We start from the raw sequence: 5946 nt of genomic DNA, 5'->3' as shown, positions 1-5946 counted from the left end.
ATTAAAGAATGAATGAGAAGTGCAAGATAATAATTACTAGTTGATAACTGGATGATAATAAGAATGGTTAAAATGCAACATAATGAAAAGGGAGCAGGGACCCTGTGAGAGGAAGAAAACTAGGGTAATTATAAGCCTCATAGTCATCATTGTCCAATTTTCAAAATTATCGGAATTAGATTCTCATAAACAATGGATAAAATTGGAAAATATTTTAAAACTCTGTCTTCTATCTATATTGCTCTTCCTAATGTCATCAAGAGCTTTTTTGGAGAACAAATGCCCTGTGGGTGAGACACAATATCAGTAGAAATTAGCTTCCTGCTTTCCTGAGCCATGAGACTACTGGAATAAAAGATTCCAAGAATGTCATTTCTTGTAGCTGGAGTTCTCAGTATTTGTTGGTGATCTCTTTTTCCCCATTTTCAGAGTTATTGGCATGAAAAATTGAATTATTCTTGCTTTTGTAGGAATTTCATTAAAAGGGATTTCAATGATGCCATTAAACATGAGCAGAATTTTCCACACCAAAATATATCTCTTTGGTATAAAGATTATTTTATGCTGGTTATTTTTAAGAATCAACATAGGACAAGTTCTGAAAACTGGAGTAAAATTTACCCTTGTGTAAGAGACATTTATATTTATCAAGGAAATTTTCATTTGTAGGGTGTCTCCCTCTCTGTACCAGGAAGTGGTGAATGACCAAATCTCTAGAAACTCTCATCAATGGGGAAGGCAGCAACTTAAACCTGTATTACAACCATGTCCTAGTTTACTGTGCCTTTCCTGGTAACCTCCACTAACGGTTTTCCCCTTGCCCCCAACACTTTTGTCTTTAGATGAAGATAATATTTAAGGTGAAGACTTGGGCCGTTTCAGGGAGTTGGTTTTCCTTGGTCTCTCCCATGTAGGTAGGAGTATACATGTTGTGAAACTTTTGTTTTTTCCTGTTAATCTGTCTTTAATTATACAGGAGGTATCTTTAGTCAAAAATCTAGGATAGAGGACAAATTATTTTTCCACTCCTACACTATTTACTAATACTATATAGTAAAATGCCTCCATCTTGCTTTTCAGCAAACTAAATCCAAAGATATGGTGTGGTTTCCCCTAGGCTATGGTGTGCCAGTGCCAAAAATAGATACAGATCTCTGGATTATCTCCATTATTCACTACCTGAAATGGGTAAGAAGTCTGAAACAGGTATCTCTGCTCAATTCCACACTCCCTCAGATTATTTCTAATGAAAACAGCAGACATTTTCATAATTTTCCTGATTGTCATGACACCATTCCCTTCATACTCACTCATTTGACTCTTCTTAGGGCTGGCCTCATGGGCATGTGGCCTCTGTGCTTGCTAGGATCTCACACTCAGAAAGGATCCTTGCTTTGCTTAATACTCTGTTGTTGAAATCTTACAATTCTTAATAATTTTATCTCTGAGAATGCATGTGAGCAGAACAGCTATGCTGGGCAGCAGTGTTAGCATGCAGCTTTGGTCCAGCAACAATAGTTGCACAAGTGGGCTCAGGCAGCATGCACAAGGAGCAATTGGCCTGGCCTCTTCATGCACACCCACACAACTGTTTAAAGTACCACAGGACCCCGAGGGAGTGGCTGGGTTGTGATTTGGGCTTAGCTCACAGGACTCCATTATGGATCTGTTGTCTCTTTTTTAATACTAGCCACTGCTACTCTTAGCATTAGATAGTATCTCTCAGATGAGATTTTATTCTGTACTACTGCATCTCATAGTTCTACTGAAATGTGTTGAGACAAGCCAATATCTATGGATCAATTTTACTTGTTGATATTATGGCTCAGTCACTATCACAAATAGATGCCACCATTACATCCAATAAAAATCCATCAGCTCAAGGAAACTCCCTTGGTGAAGTGCCGGGTGGCAGTGATGACAGCAGCAGCTGCAGATGAAGCAACAATGGTGGAGCTGGCTACTGCCCGCTAAAGAGAAGAATCTCTGCCTGGCAGCAGCAATGGCCCATGATGGGGTCAGAGGCTGACTTACCCTTCAGTCCTGGAACCCATCCCTGTGTCCACTAAAAAATTATTAACTATGTCACCTGAGGTCAAGACAGGAAATGCTAGGGAGCTTAGGAAGTAAACTTTGTCAGTAAAGTATTTTAAATGAAAGTGTACACATGGCCATTGCACTAATGCATGTGAGGAAGTTATTAGAAATCATCAGAGCCCAGAATCCATAGTTTTCAAAGCTGCTGCAGCATTGCAAAACAAACATCCACAGGATCAGAAATAGTAATAAAATTTAAAGATAATTTGAAGACTTAAAATTTAATATGACAGATTATTCATGGAATCGAAAATTCTTTTAATATGAAGTTTCATAAATCAATTATTAACAAAAAGAATAAAAATAGCATCGATTTAACTTGTAATTGAAAATATAATGATAAAATGAATAAATAAGCATTTGAAAAATGAAGCCACTTTTGCTTTATTATACAAAGTGTGTAAGTTACCAGAAATTTGAGAGGAATTTCTAAAATGCCATTTGTTAGATTTATATTTAAAATTAAATTCAGACTTACATGAAATTGATTTATATGGATAGGTTGAAATTTATTCATAAGAGAAATCTTTTTTAGAAAAAAATTCTCCTTGATAATCATTAGTTCTACCTGTACTGTAATTTATATTTTGATATAAGGTATCAGAAATTCAGTCTACATTTTCACAACCCATGAGCACTCTTAATATCTCCAGTAACTTAAGCAGATTCTTCTCAAAATTAAAAACATCAAAACTTAACTGCATCTTAGCATTTGCCACCAGTGAATGACAATATTTTCATTTATATTGATAATAAATGAAGTTCCTGAAAATACAAATTTTGACGAAAATAAGTTCGAAGAAAAGCAAGCCAGAAAAATCTTATGACCAATAAAGATATTACATAATAAAGTATTATTATTGAGTATATATAAAATTATGATACAAAAATATTGTTTGTAATTTGTATTTCACTTTATAGCTAATAAACTGATTTTGAAGGAAAAACTTTATACTTAACACCAATAATGGTTGTCTTTCCTGCTTTTGAACGAGGCCTCATATATTCATTTTGTGCTATGCCATTCAAATTCTGTAGAGTATGACCCTTCCCCTCCCTGCCATACCTGAGAGGGTAAAGAGCATTTCTACACTTATCACTGATGGGCAGTGACAGCATTTCACCCAGGGAGTTTCCTTGAGCGGATGGATTTTTATTGGATGTAATGGTGGTGTCTATTTGTGATAGTGACTGAGCCATAATATCAATGAGTAAAATTGATCCATAGATGTTGGCTTCTCTCAACACGTTTCAGTAAAACTAAGAGATGCAGTAGTACAGAATAAAATCTCATCTGAGAGATATTATCTAATGCTAAGAGTAGCAGTGGCTACGATTAAAAAAGAGACAACAAATCCAGAATAGAGTCCCTTGTGCTAAGCCCAAATCACAAAACCGAGACTTAATACCTAATTCAATTACAATTTCAACCTTCCCCAGGGCTGGAGTCTCAAACCAGTCAATCTGGAATTACCTGTCAGCACCAGTCAGATAACTCACCTAACAGACCCCTGCCATCCCCTAAGGGAAGGTGACCTTGCCTGAAACAATCAGCTCTTTGAAAGAATGACTTTCTTGTCCCACCTCCACCTCTTTACAAGAGCTCCTTGTAAAGCTCTTCAAAGCTCTTTTCTATTTGTTAGATGAGATGCTGCCTGATTCATTCAATAAAACCAACATACCCTTCAAAATTTACTCAGTTGAATTTGTTTTTTAACGTTACTTAGGAAGTAAACTTAGTATATGTAGAATGCCAGGGATGGTTGTGGGAATGTCTTTGACTAATTAATTCCCACTAATTTGACTAAACCTTTGACCCACTCATCTTATAATTAACTTCACAGTTTCCTTGACTTCTGTTAGCACCTCCAAGTTTTTATTGTTGTGCTGAGGTCTACCTGAAATTAAATCATTTCCTTAGCATTCATCACCCTAATAGAGACATAAACCTCTCATATTCCATTCAGAGTGGTATAAGGAGTTCCAAATCCCCAGTGAAGTCTTGAAGTCTCAGCTAAATACCTGTAATGATAAGTTTCTTAAAATTAAAAGAAAGACTAACTGGCACAGGTAAATTACAGGTTTACTATGAGAATAACAAGAAGTCTTCTGACTTTCAATTAGATCTTGACTTTCAGGGAAAATTTTTTTGTTTTAGATATATTTGAAAATACTAGAACTGCTATGCTGAATGACAACTTCAGTTAGTTTCTGCTTTCATTTCTACACGACAATGATTATCATGGACATCATATCAGCAAAAAATACATGAATTTGAAAATTAATTTGAAATTGATGGGAAAAACACCATGAAGAAAAAAGATAAGGTTTAGAATTTTATATATGTATATATATACACACATGTCTGTATATTTAGAAGATAATTTTGTCCAGACCTAAGTGATATTCTTCCTCTCTACATTAATTGTAGTCCTTGCACTCTAAGCATAACATAATATTTTTAATTCTGTACACGGATGAATGAACTTATAACCAAGTCCTGGGTACACATGCAAAAAGCTTTGTCTACATTTTTTCAGTGCAAATTCTCGGAATCACTCTTCTTAGGGCCCCCATCACCTCTCTGTTTCTCAGGCTGTAGATGATGGGGTTTAGCATTGGGGTCAGGATGGTGTAGAAGACAGCCAGAACCTTGTCCTTTGTTGGAGATCTGAGGGATCTTGGATGTAGATAAGTGTAAAAAGTGGAACATAGTAGAAAGTCACCACAGTCAGGTGGGTGCTGCAGGTGAAATAGACCTTCTTCCTCCCTTCTGCTGAGTGCATGTGGTAGACAGCAAGGACAACCCGGCCATAGGAACATGCAATGCCAATGAAAGGAAGCATGAGGAAGAGGATGGTGCTCATAAACACTGTGTACTCATAAACCCAGGTATCCATGCAGGCCAGAGTCAACATGGCTGGGACATTGCAGAAGAAATGGTTGATGGCCCTGGATTGACAGTAAGGGATATGGAAGGCATATGTGGTATGGGCGCAAGAGTTTACAAAGCCCATTATCCAAGATCCTATTATCATCAGCACATACACTCTTTTGCTCATATGACTGGACTAGTGGAGAGGAAAGCAAATAGCAATATAAGGATCATAGGCCATAGATGTCAAGAGCAGCGCTTCTGCACCTCCTAAAGTCAAGAAAAAGAAGCTCTGAACCCCACATCCAATAAAGGAGATAGATTTGTTTCCAAAAAGAAAATTAGAAACCATTTTGGGGACAATGGTGGAGATGTGATTCAAGTTAATGATGGAGAGCTGACTAAGTAAAAAATACATGGGTGTGTGGAGATGGGTGTCCAGGAAGATGAGAAGCATTATGCACAAGTTGACAAACAGAGCCATTAGGAAAATCAGAACAACGAGAATGAAGAAGAACAGGCCAATTTTTGATGGTGGAAACAACCCCCAATAAAATGAAATCAGTTGATGTTTGATTATAATTTTTCATAGGGCGTTAATATGATTTTTCCTAGAGGCAGACACAAGAGTAAGTGAGTTAAGTATAAAACTATAAGCTCTTTTTAACTTATTATTTTAGACTGTGTATTATTTAAAATTTTACAGCTCTTAAATGAAGAACTGAACTTACCTATTTTGGGAAAAATAAACCTCATTTTCTGATCCAGAGATTAAAATGTGAATATGCGAACATTTGTGGCCAAAATATTTGTAAGATAATGTTAAAATTATTTTAAAAACAAGATTTCTGTTTTGACTTAATTAGGATAAATATGTTTTACTGCCCTACACAAACTGAGGTATCATTAAAATATATGCTGTATTCAAAATGCCTGCATATAAAATTTATGTAAACCAATATTTCATGGAGTTC

General features: G+C 36.1%; 1 pseudogene; it reads right to left on the bottom strand.

The window, feature by feature from the left end:
• Positions 1-4623: 4623 nt before the first annotated feature.
• On the bottom strand, positions 4624-5562 carry LOC124233405 (olfactory receptor 2L8-like; annotated as a pseudogene).
• Between the last annotated feature and the right edge of the window lie 384 nt (positions 5563-5946).

This window comes from Equus quagga, unplaced genomic scaffold, assembly GCF_021613505.1.
Source record: "Equus quagga isolate Etosha38 unplaced genomic scaffold, UCLA_HA_Equagga_1.0 201727_RagTag, whole genome shotgun sequence".
NCBI classification, from domain to species: domain Eukaryota; kingdom Metazoa; phylum Chordata; class Mammalia; order Perissodactyla; family Equidae; genus Equus; species Equus quagga.
The sequence above is the reverse complement of the archived record's forward strand: the minus strand, read 5'-3'. Positions and strand labels throughout refer to the sequence as shown.